The sequence below is a fragment of the Chlorocebus sabaeus genome, chromosome 11 (assembly GCF_047675955.1).
Source record: "Chlorocebus sabaeus isolate Y175 chromosome 11, mChlSab1.0.hap1, whole genome shotgun sequence".
NCBI lineage: Eukaryota > Metazoa > Chordata > Mammalia > Primates > Cercopithecidae > Chlorocebus > Chlorocebus sabaeus.
In genome coordinates, this window is record NC_132914.1 from 47,124,203 (window position 1) to 47,139,835 (window position 15,633).

General features: G+C 40.6%; 1 protein-coding gene across 9 annotated transcripts in view; it reads left to right on the forward strand.

The window, feature by feature from the left end:
* The window catches only part of SPATS2 (spermatogenesis associated serine rich 2), a 172,715-nt gene that overhangs the window by 47,429 nt on the left and 109,653 nt on the right, over positions 1–15,633 (forward strand). For 4 of the 9 annotated variants that reach the window (XM_073020704.1, XM_073020705.1, XM_073020706.1 and 1 more), the window contains one exon: positions 13,748–13,878. The exons of the other annotated variants lie outside the window; for them this stretch is intronic. The gene's annotated coding sequence lies outside the window, so the exon portion shown is untranslated. The remainder of the gene's footprint in view (positions 1–13,747; positions 13,879–15,633) is intronic. 9 annotated transcript variants of the gene reach the window in all.

The window sequence follows — 15,633 nt, forward strand, 5'->3', positions numbered from 1 at the left end:
TATTTGTTTGTTTGTTTATTTATTTTTCATAGAGACAGGGTCTTGCTGTGTAGCTCAGTCTGGCCTGGAACTCCTGGGCTCAAGTGATCCTCCTGCCTCAGCCTCTCAAAGTGCTGGGATTATAGGTGTGAGCCACCCTATCTTGCCAACATGTCATATTCCAAGGATACCTCAGTCTGCTCTTTGGTCACAAATTATTTTCATTCTTCCCACTTGCAGAATACACTCACCCCTTCTCAAGGCCCCCAGAATCTCACCTAATATACTTCAGCATTAGTCTCAGGTTTGAGGTCCAGGATCTTGCTATCTAAATCAGATCCAGGTGTAAATAAGGCTACTCAGATATGGTTCCTTGGGTGTAGTTCCTTGAGTACCATTGCTTTCACTCTGAAGACCTGTGAACTAAACAGACAGGGCATCTCCCCTGCATTCCCAGCCTACCCAATATGCAACACTGGACAAGCAGAAGATAACCACTGTATTCACTCCTGTTTAAAAACACAGAAAAATGGGAGGAACACAGTCATGGGTCCACAGCAATTCCGAAATCCAACCAGGTATGTATTACCAGTTCCGTAACATTATTGGAGGAATCAGCCCTACTGCCTAGAAATGATCCTCCATAGCTCTTGGTCTGCCTTTTGAATTCTTCCTTTTCCATAAAATGTACTATGTTGAAATAGAGTACTTTTCTTGGCTTCTTTCCTGCGCATAGAAGTTTGGGTGTCCAGAAGCCTCTTTTCATTTTGTATGGTCTCTGTCCCTTTTAGTCCAAGATGACAGTGTTTCTGAACATAAAATTCTCTTTAAAACTTAGTAGATTTTCTGTGACTCTTATGGGAAGGGAGTTTTAATGTATTAGATAAAAGCCACACTTACACATTGATAGAACATGTAGAACTTAGGTTTCCTCTATGGCTTTTGTGGGACAACACCTTTAGAATTCTTAGAAGACCTTTGGTTTGAAACAGTCTATGAGGTACCACCTTAAATGTCTTTGACTTCTGAACTAGAAGTAGGCAAACAAAGGCCATCGAACTAAGACTTGTTTTTACATTTTCAAAGGGTTAAAAAAAAAAAAAAGTTCAATAGAGACTGTCTGTATATGGCCCTAAGCCTAAAATATTTATCTGGCCCTTTGCAGAAAATGTTTGCTGACTCTTGGTCTAAATAAAGTTTTAATCTTAATGCCAATTTTCCCTGGTCTGCTTTGGATTTGATCTTTGCCCAGAAGACTTTTTTTTGAAATGGGGTCTTGCTCTGTCTCAAAGGCTGGTGTGATCATAGCTCACTGCAACCTTGAACTTCTTAGCTCAAGTGACCCTCCCACCTCAGCCTCCTGAGTAGCTAGGACTGTAGGCACATGCCTGGCTAATTTTTAAATTTTTGGTAGAGACAGAGTCTCACTATGTTGCCCAGGCTGGTCTTGAACTCCTGGCCTCAAGCGATCCTCCTACCTTGGCCCTGCAGAGTGCTGGGATTTTAGACATGAGTCACTGTTCCTAGCCCAGGGAGCATTTCTTTCTTTTTCTTTTTCTTTTTTTTTTTGAGGCAGATTTCGCTCATGTTACCTAGGCTGGAGTGCAGTGACGCGATCTCGGCTCACTACAACTTCCATCTCCTGTATTCAAGTGATTCTCCTGCCTCAGCCTCCTGAGTAGAGGCACGTGCCACACTGCCCAACTAATTTTTGTATTTTTTTTAGTGGAGATGGCGTTTCACCATCTTGGCCAGGCTGGTCTTGAACTCCTGACCTCCTGATCTGCCCACCTCAGCCTCCCAAAGTGCTGGGATTACAGGCTAATTTTGTATTTTTAGTAGAGCTGGGGTTTCACCATATTGGTCAGGCTGGTCTCAAACTCCTGACCTCAGGTGATCCACCCGCCTCAGCCTCCCAAATTGCTGGGATTACAGGCGTGAGCCACGATGCCTGGTATGGGGCATTTCTTAATTTGAGAAATGTTTGGTATATGGGAAAGCTGCGAATAAGAAACAGTTTAATTTTTGGACCTAGCAATTCTTGGCTCCTTATATTTCTTCTATATTCTGCTTGGAAATTGTGTAATTTCTTCTTGAGCTTCTCTCTCTCTATCTGCACTTTCTGATACACAGCTAAAAGAAACCAGTTGATACTTGATGATTTTTTTTTTTTTTTTTTTTTTTTTTGAGACGGAGTCTTGCTCTGTCGCCCAGGCTGGAGTGCAGTGGCCAGATCTCAGCTCACTGCAAGCTTCGCCTCCCGGGTTTACGCCATTCTCCTGCCTCAGCCTCCCGGGTAGCTGGGACTACAGGTGCCTGCAACCTCGCCTGGCTAGTTTTTTGTATTTTTTGGTAGACAGGGTTTTACTGTGTTAGCCAAGATGGTCTCGATCTCCTGACCTCGTGATCCGCCCGTCTTGGCCTCCCAAAGTGCTGGGATTACAGGCTTGAGCCACCGCGCCCGGCTCCAATACTTGATATTTTACCTGGAAATCTCCTTATCCAGTTTATCAGTCATTAATTATATTTTTTGTTTTCCACATTACTGCAGATGACAGCTTTGCTAAACTTTTTCTGTGATTACCCAATAAAATTCTTCAGCTTCCGATAACACTTTTTACATTACTTTTAAGCCAAGGGCCTGCAACCTTTTTCTGTAAAGGGCCAGATAGTAAATATTTTAGGCTTTTTGGGCCATACGATCTTTGGCATACTTAGACAATATGTAAAGTAATAGCTATGGCTGTGTTCCAATGAAACTTTATTTACAAAAACAGGCGGCAGGTTGAATTTCACCTACAGACTGTAATTTGCTGATCTCTGTTTTAAGTCTTTACGACAGCCTCCTTGAGGCCTTTGTTAACATTTTTCTCAAGACCCTGCAGGCCTTGGCTTACACTCTCAAGGCCCTTTTTGCTTTCCTTTGCTGCTCAGTGTTAAGACCAAACGTTTTACTTTTTTTTTTTTTAATGGCAGAACAAAAAAAATCTACTCCCTGTACCAAAATCTGTTTTGGTTGTCTATTGATGTGTAACACACATCCCCAATTTAGCAGTGTAAAACAAAATTCCATTTTGTTTTTTATGGTTCTGATGTTTGGGCTTGACTAGGCAGATCTTTCTTAGGGTTTCTCTTGAAGCAGTCAGGTCATAGCTGGGGCTGGAATCATTTAGAAGCCTTCCTCACCAGTGTCTACGCGGTTGGAGACGGATGGTAGCTGGGCCTGGAGTCATTATCTCAGAGGGTTCCTCATTCATATATGTGGTGGCTGGGCTGGGAAGCCTTAACATCTGGTGTTCCCAGACATCTCTCTAACCCTGTGAGGCTTACTGGATATCTTATATGGTGATTTAGGACTTCGAAGTTGCCTGAGAGAGCAGCTGGCAGAAGTTTTATCACCTTTTATTTTATTTTATTTTGAGATGGAGTCTCGCTCAGTTGCCCAGGCTGTAGTGCAGTGGTGTGATCTCAGCTCACTGCAGCCTCCACCTCCCGAGTTCAAGCAGTTCTCCTGCCTCAGCCTCCCAGTAGCTGGGATTACAGGCGCCCATGACCACACCCAACTAATTTTTTTGAATTTTTAGTAGAAGCAGGGTTTCACTATATTGGCCAGGCTGGTCATGAACCCCTGACCTCAAATGATTTGCCTGCCTCAGCCTCCCAAAGTATTGGGATTACAGGCATGAGCCTTTGTGCCTGGCCTTTATCACCTTTATGACCTAGGTTGCTTCTGAGGTTGCTCAGTGCACCTTCTGTTGCATTCCCTTCATGAGGAGGAGAATGAGACTCTACCTTCTGATGGGAGAAGGATGAAAGAATTTGCAAACGTATTTTAAAACACCAAACACCCCACACATACACCTATCAACAAGTTTTGGAAGCTAGAAATACAGCGGGTCAGGCTTTTCTCTTCCCTTTTTCACTAGGCAGGGAGATGAAAGATGGCCTCTCTTCTTTTAAACGTTCAAGAACTGGTTTGTCAAGAGCTCTGGAAGAAGACTTCCACAGTAATAAAAACCTCTTTTCTTCAGTAGGGACAGGACCTGGGAGCTTTGGACTGACATTCAATTTCCTGTCTTCCGTTTGTATCAGAGTAGACTTAATGATGCTTCTCTCTCCAAAGAGGAAACAAAAAGAAATTAAAATCTCTGTATTAAAATTTTTACCATTTAGGGATTAGCTGAATCCATAAGTAACATCTTTGCAAGGGTTAAAGAATATGTGTGCCTGTTTGTCATTCACACTTTCAGTTGAATTAGTTTAACTAACTTTCTTAATTCTTGTAGGGATACTCCTAAGGGAAATTTTGAAAAGGGGTTAGGTGATGGAAATAATTTAGAATGTAGAGACTGTAAAGCAGGTTAGAAGAGTCTTTGAACAGCATTAAGGCACTGTCTCTAGAACTACTGTACTGCCTGACCCCATCTGAAAAGGCTTTGCTCACCTTATGTAGTGATCTGGCTCTGGAGGTAAAATATTCAGAAAAGGTGATTTATGATATGTGTTTGTAGAGGCTGTTGTGTTTTGTGTTGTTTCCATTTTGTTTTTTTCCTCCCATTTTGCTGTTTCTTTCTCTTTCTGGGTTTGTACATCCTGAGAGATTCAACCCCTCTTCTCTGATGACCTAAAAGAAGACAGTAGCCTAGCAAATAGAAAGTTGTTGCAGAAATAGCTGTCTGCTATATTACAACACTTCTGGGAAGAAGAAATGCCTGAACGTAATCATTAACCTGTTTTATTTTTCTTGGTATCCAGATCTATACATTGTTGAATTGGGATAGAGGGAAAAAGTGTATTAGCATGTATGTATTTATGTATTTAGAGACCCTATTTGTGTATTTAGAGACCCTGTCTTGTTCTGTTGCCCAGGCAGTAGTGCAGTGGCATGATTTTGGCTCACTGCAACCTCCTCCTTCCGGGCTTTTGCCATTCTCCCACTTTAGCCTCCTGAGTAACTGAGACTACAGACACATGCCACCATGCTGGGCTAATTTTTGTGTTTTTCTGTAGAGGTGGGGTTTCACCGTGTAGCTTTCATTTGAAATGACTCAGTTTTTTTTTGGTTTTTTTTTTTTTTGAGGCAGGGTCTCACTTTGTTTCTTAGGCCAGAGTGCAGTGGTGCAATGCCTCAACGTCCTGTGCTCAAGGGATCCTCCTGCCTTAGCCTCCTAAGTAGCTAGGACAGCCTTCTAAGTAGCTAGGACTACAGGTGTGTGCCACCATGCCTGGCTAATTTTTAATTTAATTTTAATTTAATTTAATTTTTTTTAGACAGAGTTCCGCTCTTGTCACCCAGACTGGAGTGCAATGGCGTGATCTCAGCTCACTACTGTCTCTGCCTCCCAGGTTCAAGGGATTCTCCGGCCTTAGCCTCTCGAGTAGCTGGGATTACAGGTGCCTGCCACCATGCCCAACTAATTTTTGTGTTTTTAGTGGAGATGGGGTTTTGCCATGTTGGCCAGTCTGGTCTCAAACTACTGACCTCAGGTTGTCTGCCTGCCTCAGCCTCCCAAAGTGCTGGGATTACAGGCATGGGCCACTGCACCTGGCCTAATTTTTTATTTTTATTTTTTGTAGAGGCAAGTCTCACTATGTTGCCCAGGCTGGTCTTAAACTTCTGGCCTCAAGTGAGCCATCTACCTCAGCCTCCCAAAGTGTTGGGATTACAGGTGGCCAGCTACTGTGGCCAGCTGACTAAATTACTTTTACTTGGTATTTGAAAAATACTTTTACAAAGCTTTGGTAGAATTCCTGCAAACACATGCTAATTTGTGGTGCTGTAAGAACCATGAGAAGAATCAGAAAACCAAGTCTTGAAATGAGTTACATTATAGGAAAACAGACAGTAGGTACTTACAGATCTTGAACTACTGTAAATCAGAAGACTTCACTGCAATACCTTAACTTCAGTTGCAATTTGGCAGAAGTTTTGGGATTAACATTTATACCTTTTCAGTTGTCTTATTTGTTTTATCTGCATTCTTTTTCCCTCCACCTGACACATACTCCTGTTCCCCTCCCAGGGTTCCCAAGTGGTTTAGAGGGAGTAGGGGTGGGGAGAAGAAAGAGTTAACTTTTTATGCTTTTAAGTCTCCTAGTATTACTTAACTAATTTCAGCTAGATGAAAGCTTATCTTTTAGAATATTTAATGCATGATATGTTACATGCATTACACATATTCATTTTAAGACTTATAATATAGTAGCACGGATTTATGAATGACAGGGATAGCAAATTATTTCCAATCTAAATTGCTCTGTTCATTTTTGGGCAAAATAATTACTTGCTAGAGCAATATTTTTCTGACATGTTACAAGCCTGGGAGTGGTTTGGAAGGCTTTGAATGAATGCTGAATATAAAGATTTTTGGTACAACTTGATTTTACTGCTTCTTTCCAGAGACTGCCAGTGGATTAGTTTGATCCTGTGTGAGGAAAAAAGCTGTTTGTGAAACCAGTAATTCCGTAGAGACTAGTGGTATTAGAGATAATTTTAAATTTGGGGCTCAGCCAGAATGTCCGAGCATTGATATGCCCTTTCCTTTCTGTATTAATGAATTTAAAATACATTGTTGATTTAATGTTTAGTTTGTACATGGATTTCTGGTTTGGGCTTCTTTAAACTCTGTGTGAATATTAGAATCCAGTGAATTTGTTAAAAAATACTTGCTCATTCTATCCTTTCATATGACATATACCAGTAGAAGACAGCTATTATTTTGAAAGCAGCAGATGTATTTAACATTCTTAATGATTGTACAGATGTGTACCGGCACAAGTATTTTGAATCAGAAAAAGCATTTGTCAAATGTAGATTTTTAGTTCATTATGAAAACATACTGTCTGTTTTATTGGTGCAATTAACAAAAGTAGTTTAGACAAAAGATTCAAAGCATTTCTGAAAGGATGAAGCTTCTGTTCTTGAGACAGTCCTTTACTTACACTATGCATCAAGGAAAAGCAGCTGGAAATACCATTTCAAACAATCCTTTTGTGAGTTATGGGTCCTTAATGAATGACCAGCTTCAACAATGACTATGCTTCTTAGAGTCCTAAAATTTTGGAACTGAGAAGAGACAAGGCACAAGTTTTGTTTGGTCTTCATTAAGCACGTAGATGGGTAGAAAAGGATGTTTCTTTCCCTTGAGCTTTGAGCTTTTGCATTAAAATTTTTTTATTTTCCAGGTCATCTACCACATGTTATATTTATTAAGGGATTAAAAAAAAAAAAAAAAAAAAACCAGTCGGGGCCGGGCACAGTGGCTCAAGCCTATAATCCCAGCACTTTGGGAGGCTGAGATGGGCGGATCATGAGGTCAGGAGATCAAGACCATCCTGGCTAACACGGTGAAACCCCGTCTCTACTAAAAAAAATACAAAAAAACTAGCCAGGCGAGGTGGCAGGCGCCTGTAGTCCCAGCTACTCGGGAGGCTGAGGCAGGAGAATGGCGTGAACCCGGGAGGCGGAGCTTGCAGTGAGCTGAGATCCAGCCACTGCACTCCAGCCTGGGCGACAGAGCGAGACTCCATCTCAAAAAAAAAAAAAAAAAAAAAGTCAAAAATCCTGATTTTCATACAAGTATAAAATGAGGGCCAGGTACAGTAGTTCATGCCTGTAATCCCAGCAATTTGGGAGGCTGAGGTGGGCAGATCATGAGGTCAGGAGTTCGAGATCAGCTTGGCCAACATAGTGAAAGCCTGTCTCTACTAAAGATACAAAAGTTAGTTGGGCATGGTGGCATGTGCCTGTAATCCCAACTACACAGGAGGCTGAGGCAGGAGAATCGCTTGAACCCAGGATTGTGGTGAGCAGAGATCACACCACTCACTCCAGCCTAGGCAACAGAGCAAGACTTTGTCTCAAAAACAAACCAAAAAACAAAAAACAACCTTTGCACTGCTACCACTTATCTACAATTTTCAGTTATAAAATAGCTCAAAGACCATGAGGGATACAAATCCTATAGAATGAGATAACTAGGAAGGGTACACATTATGCAGTGCCTCATTTCCATTGAAGATGCGTAATTCTGGTCCATTTTAAAGTCTGAAAGTTTTTCCCCTACATCATAAAAAGGTGAAGTAAACAGATCTGTATTATGATTTTTTGGCAATAATCCAATGTCTGTTAGTTTTAGGGCCTATTCATTTAAATAAAGTCAGTTTTGAAAACAAAAGAAAAGTTATTCTTAGGTGGATATTTTCTGATATTTTGATTGACATTAGATACTTCCTCAGATTAGTGTTGAATTTGGACTATGTACAGCTACCTAAACTGTAGCTTCAAATAGTTGGGTAGCAAGTCCTGTAAGCCTACCCAGTGCCGAATATTTTATAGGTATTCAATTTTGTAAAGAACAATAACGATAATTTAAAGGGAGGTAAAACTTGTCTGCCTTATGTTAGTCCTTAAATGTACATATAAATTCGTTGCAATTCAAGCAACTTCCTAATGTTAAATGCTTTTTACCTGGGTGATTGAACTCAGGGAGCAGAGGGCACAGAGTTGGCATTATCTACTCTAATTTCATGCTGTGTGATTTTAACTGGGCCTTTGCTGCTTTATGATCTTTTTATTCCTCTCATGTTTATTCTCTAGCACATTCCTGATGTTGATATAGCAGAAGGAAATATAATTTGTAGTTTCATGGAGCTAGGTTTGAATCATCACCTCACCACTTACCAGCTCTTTGGTCTTGGGAAACTCTCAGACCTCAAGTTCTTCAGTTAAATGAATGATAAGTACTTCACAGAATTACATGACATGTATGTAATGGATGTTACAGTGGCTGGCACTTAGTAAGCAGTAAATGTTAGTTTCTTATCTGTTCCTCTCAAGCCCTCAAGCTTTCCTGCTTTCTTTCCTCCTGTTTCCATAACTAAAAAGTTGGAGTCATTTAGTATGACCTCCTTAATCTTCCCTCTAGTTCTTTTTGTCTTTTTGTTTGTTTCAGAAGTATGTTTCCTTTACCTAACAGAGTTTTTGTGAAGATTTTTGATAATGCATGTGAAATTGCATTATTAGCATAGTTCCTGGCCTATAGTAAGCATTAAATAAAGATTAGGGTTGGGCGTGGTGGTTCATGCCTGTAATCCCAGCACTTTGGGAGGCCAAGGTGGGCAAACCACTTGAACTTGAGCTCAGGAGTTTGAGATCAGCCTGGGCAACATTGTGAAAACCCATCGCTACAAAAGATACAAAAACTAGCTGCATGTGGTGGCATGTGCCTGTAGTCCCAGCTACTCAGGAGGCTTAGGTAGGAGGATCGTTTGAGCCCAGGAGACGGAGGTTACAGTGAGCCAAGACCGTGCCATGACACTCCAGCCTGGGAAACAGAACCAGACCCTGTTTAAAAAAAAAAAAAAAAAAATTGTCCGGGCGCGGTGGCTCAAGCCTGTAATCCCAGCACTTTGGGAGGCCGAGACGGGTGGATCACGAGGTCGGGAGATCGAGACCATCCTGGCTAACACGGTGAAAACCCGTCTCTACTAAAAAAAAATACAAAAAAACTAGCCGGGCGAGGTGGCAGGCGCCTGTAGTCCCAGCTACTCCGGAGGCTGAGGCAGGATAATGGTGTAAACCCGGGAGGCGGAGCTTGCAGTGAGCCGAGAGAGATCTGGCCACTGCACTCCAGCCTGGGCGACAGAGAGAGACTCCGTCTCCAAAAAAAAAAAAAAAAATTAATTAATTGACTGTGAATGTAAGATTAATTTGGTCTTTGATTACCTTTCTGTGTTGTTCGTCCCTTATTTTCTACTTCGATAGGTGTTACCTTTCTCTGTAGTATGTTTGTTTCCTTATCCCTTTTCAAAGAAAAAAGTCTTCCCTATTTGGGGGAAACCCATTTTGCTTTGCCTTGCTAGCACTCTGGTTAATACTCTTTTTTTTTTTTTTTTGAGATGAAGTCTCACTCTGTCGCCCAGGCTGGAATGCAGTGGCACGATCTTGGCTCACTGCAACGTCTGCCTCCTGGGTTCAAGCGATTCTCCTGCCTCAACCTCCTGAGTAGCCAGGACTACAGGCACGCACCACCACACCGGCTAATTTTTGTAGTTTTTAGTAGCGACAGGGTTTCCCCATGTTGGCCAAGCTGGTCTCAAACTCCTGACCTCAGGTGATCCTCCCGCCTTGACCTCCCACAGTGCTAGGATTACAGGTGTGAACCACCACGCCTAGCGTAATACTCTATTTTTTAAAATCCCTTTATTGTCAAACAGTTGAATAGTTAAGTGGCTTGGTCCCCACTTTTCCACCACCTGCTCTCATATTACATTCTGATATACCATAATTCTTCTGTGAAACTGAAAGAGCATCCTCCTCCCACCCAAGCTCTCACAAAGCTTAGAAAGTTGTAAGCATTCAATGAATATTAGTTGAATAATGAATGAAATGAGAAGCTTCAAAGTTCTATCACTGAGAGTCCTCTAATGCTTTCAATCAATTGATTTAAAGAAACCCTGTAAGAAACTGTTGTACCCAAATTCCACCTAAATGGATGTTCTTGTGTAACATGAATTTTATTGTTTTTTTCTGAGAATTATATCAGAGTCAGGGAAGGCATTTTAAATATTACGTTACAGAGAAAAGTTTGAGGGCAAATTTATTAGTAAAAATCTCTTGTCTTTTCTATTAAGAGAACTCAGGCTAGGTACAGTGGCTCACTCCTATAATCCCAGCACTTTGGGAGGCCAAGATGGGAAGATCACTTGAGGTTAGGAGTTCGAGACCAGCCTGGCCAACATGGCAAAACCCCATCTCTACTAAAAATACAAAAATTAGACAGGCATGGTGGTATGCGCCTGTAATTGGGAGGCTGAGGCAGGAGAATCACTTGAACCTGAGAGGTGGAGGTTGCTGTGAGCTGAGATCCTGCCACTGCACGCCAGCCTGGGCAACAGAGCGAGACTCTGTCTCAAAAAAAAAAAAAAAAGAGAGAGAGAGAAACTCAGACCATTGTTTTTCTAATTCAGTGATACTCAGAACCTTTATTCTTGAGCCCCATGTAGTCCGTTCAGCAGCCATCTTCTTCTGAGACATCTGTGATATTAACCAGAACATACCTGAATAGGGAACCATGCTGCCCTTTTGATTAATGAGAATAGCTAATGTGGCCCCAGAGGCATATGCTTTTAAGCACAACAGTCTCAACTTTGGTCAGTTTGATTTATCTTTTGTCATTATAATAGGTAGACTTATTGACAGTTAATATTTTTGTTTTATCTGTCTAGTAGATTGTATTAGTTTGCCAAAAGTTATTAGGGCAAACTTTCTTTGATTATAGTTCTCTTATCTGTTATTATTAGATCTTATATGGTGTTTACTGTTAATTGGAAAAGTTGATTAAAGCAGGAAATAAAAAATGATATATACATACATACCATAGCATTTTTTGTTTGTTTTATTCGTTTGAGATGGAGTTTCACTCTTTTGCCCAGGCTGGAGTGAAGTGGCGAGATCTCGGGTCACTGCAGCCTCTGCCCCCACTAGGTTCAAACGATTCTCCTGCCTCAGCCTCCCAAGTAGCTGGGAATACAGGCACCTACCACCACGCCCGGCTAATTTTTGTACTTTTAGTAGAGACGGTTTCCCCATGTTGGCCAGGATGGTCTGGAACTCCTGACCTCAGGTAATCCACCCCACTTGGCCTCCCAAAGTGCTGGGATTACAGGTGTGAGCCACCGTGCCCGGCCCATAGTGTTTTATTTTAGCTTAAAACAAATGTACATTTATTCACCAGTCTTTGATGTATTTAGTATGAGTTTGCTGATTAGAATTCTTCATATTTTTGGCATTAATTACACCCTGTGATACATGCTTGCAACTTCTATTTATGGTTTTTTAAAGCAGAGTGAGAACTCTTAGGGACTTGAAGCAATGAGTACAAACCCTTTTTTTAGATTTTTAATTTCCCTCCCAACTTGTATATGTGTCTCACCCACATTTAAATTGAGGACAGTTTTAAAAATAATTTGTATTGGTTTAGTCTTCTAGAGCCTTCCAATTTAGTTTTCAAAGAAATAATTTTTCTTATAGTTTACTGATATATTTACTTTTTTTTTCTTTTCTTTTTTGTAGACAGGGTCTCAGTCTGTCACAGAGGCTGAAGTGCAGTGGTGCTATCACTGCTCAGGTGATCCTCCCACCTTAGCCTCCCGAGTAGCTGGGACTACAGGCATGTGCCATCATGCCTGGCTAATATTTAAATTTTTTATAGAGATGGGGTATTGCTATGTTGCCCAGGCTCGTCTCGAACTCCTGGGATCAAGCAATCCACCTACCTTGCCCTCCGAAAGTGCTGGGATTACAGGCATGAGCCACCACGTCCGGCCATGTGTTAACATTTCTGTCTTTTTTGAGACAGAGTCTTGCTCTGTTGCCCAGGCTGGGGTGCGGTGGCACAATCTCAGCTCACTAAAACCTCTGCCTCCCAGGTTCGAGCAATTCTCCTGCCTCAGGCTCCCGAGTAGTTGGGATTACAGGCGCATGCCACCATATCCAGCTAATTTTTTTGTATTTTTAGTAGAGATGGGGGTTTCACCACATTGGCCAGGCTGGTCTCGAACTCCTGACCTCAAGCGATCTGCCTGCCTTGGCCTCCCAAAGTGTTGGGATTACAGGTGTCAGCCACCGTGCCCAGCCAATATTAATATTTCATGACAATTATGTAATTGTAATTATGGGCACAACTGGCGTTAAATAGGTTTGAGAACAACAAATAGATTAGACTCTTAGTAAGTATCGCAAAATGGGAAGAGAAAAGCCTGAGTGTATGCCAGTGTTGCCTGTTAGCCTACCAGTGTTCAGTTAGGAGTGTCAGTCAGTGCATGCTAAGGGTAATGGACAGCATCGATTAAACCGTGAAGGTAAGAGGTAAAAGGACATCTTTAGTTTTTTTCTTTGTTTTTGGTAAACCTTTTTTTTTTTTGGGGGGGATGTGTAATACACATAAAATGCAAAATCCTTAAGGGTACAATGTAATGAATTTTTACATTGAACACAGCCATCTGTGTAGTAACCACTATTCAGATCATGATAATAGAACATTACCGGGATCCTAGAAGCCTCCCTGTGCTCTGACCCAGATTCTCTCCCTGACCAGTATTCTGATTTATATCACAAGACCAGTATTCTGACTTATGTCACAATAGATGAGATTTGTTCGATTATGAGGTTCATATAAATGGAAACATGCAGCATGCATGTTTTTGCACCTGACATTCTTTGCTTAGCATTGCTTTTCAAATTCATCCTTGTTGTATCATCAGTAGCTCCTTTTTCATTGCTGTATCATATTCTTTTCTGTGAATGTGTTATAATTTATCCATTCTGTAGTTGATTGATGTTTAGGTTTGTTTCTAGTTTTTGGACTTGTAGATAATGCTGCTATAAACATTCTTGTACATGTCTTTTGGTACACATTATAAATGCATTTTTGTTGGGTATTAGGATTGGACTGCTGGGTCATAGGGTTTGCTTATGTAGTTTTAGTAGATTTTGCTAAACAGATTTTTATACTCCCAATATGTAAGAATCAATTACTTCACATCCTCCTATGGCAAACAATAAAGTTTTTTTTGTTTGTTTTTTGTTTTTTGAGATGGAGTCTCGCTCTGTCACCCAGGCTAGAGTGCAGTGGCATGCTCTCCGCTCATTGCAAGCTCCGCCACCTCCCAGGTTCACGCCATTCTCCAGCCTCAGCCTCCCGAGAAGCTGGGACTACAGGCGCCCGCCACCACGCCCGGCTAATTTTCTTGTATTTTTTCATAGAGACGGGGTTTCACCGTGTTTGCCAGGATGGTCTCAATCTCTTGACCTCTTGATCCGCCTGCCTCGGCCTCCCAAAGTGCTGGGATTACAGGTGTGAGCCACCGCGCCTGGCCGATAAAGTTTTTTAAAAGGTAAGGCTCGTCTCATTCCTGGGCTCAAGCAATCTGCCTGCCTCAGCCTCCCAAAGTAAACTTTTCAAAAACTAGTTATCAAATATATGTGTGTCTAAATAATATATTGTTTTAGCATTAGTTGTATTTTTTATGAAAATAAAAGGGTCTTATGCTGTATGTAATCTGGAATTTTCTTTTCTACTTCACATTATTGCTAAGATTCATCTATATCATTGCATATAGTTGACACATTTTTGCAGCAGTACAGTCATTTAGTGAATACATCACAGTTTATTCTCTTGTTGATGACATTTGGGTTGTTTCCATTTTCTTACTGTTACAAATACTACATGTTTTCTAATGTACCATGAGCAAGAGTTTCTCTAGTACTTGAATTTCTGGATCATAGGATTGACAGGTGTGCTACTTTACAAAATAATGCTGTATTCTAAAGAAGTTGTACCAGTTTATATTCCTACCAGAAATAAATAAGAAATGAAACCCTTTCTGTTATGAGATAATTTTAAATTTTGACCTCAATTTCTTTTAGAGATACAGGACTATGTCAGTTTTTCTTTTTTGTGAGTCTGTTTGGTAACTTGTTTTTCATGAAATTTATTACCTGAATTTTAAATGTATTGGCATAAGGTCATTTGTATTTTTGACTTGTAATTTTAATGTCTGTGAGATCTATACTAGCTCTTTAAAAAACATTCCTGATATTGCTATTCTTTGCTTTTTTTACCCCTTGAACAGTATTTCTAGAGTCTTCTTGCTGGGTCAAGAAATGAACTTTTTCTTTCATATTTTTTTTTCTTATTGCATTAATTTAAAAAAATTTCAGTAGAATGCATATAACATGAAGTTTACAGTTTTAACCATTTTGAAGTGGTGTCAATATACTCACATTCTTGTGCATCCATCTCCACAACTTTTCTCATTTTCCCAAACTGAAACTGTACCCATTCATCAATAACTCTCATTCCCTCTTCCCCCTAGCCTCTGGCTGCTACCAATCTACTTTTGGTAAAATTTGACTAGTCTAGGTACCTCATATAAATGGAATGATACAGTATTTGTTTGGTTGTGACTGGCCTAGTTCACTTAGCATAATATCCTCAAGGTTCATGCATGTTATAGCACCTGTCAGAATTTTCTTACTATTAAAGGCTGAATAATATTCCATCTTTCATAATTTTTTTATCATCAGTATTAGCACATAATTTATGTTAAATAACAGTTGATTAGTTAATAATTTTGTAAGTTAACAAGGTTTTTAGAAATTGCTTTTTCTGTATGCTTGGAATCTCCCTTTATGGGTTAGAATCAGTGAATATAGTTATTCTTAATTGCCTTGTTTTGTTTTTGCTTAATAGCTGCCCCCAATCCCTTGAGCTGCTTGCTGAGGACCGGAGTTTTATGTGTGTGTGTAAGGAAGGGGGTGGGAATAAAATGATCAGCATTGTTTAAATCCGTTATGAAGAGTCATACAGCTGAGGATAATTTGGCTCAGTTGGGTTTGGGTTAGAGCCACCTGTGTGAGGAGGAAGGCGCAGACAGCTCTAACTACCGAACTAGCAGTGAAATAGGAGGAGACAAACATGTGTTCCAGCTCTGCTCCTTTTGAGCTCCCTCTACTCCCACATCTACAGCTGCTGATGATGACTAATGTTAAGCAATTTGGAGGGCCTTGTGTCTTTTAATAGTAGTAAAGAGGAGTTGTGGTATCATATGGCTTCTGATTTTCTACTTAGAATGTCTTTTAAATTTCCA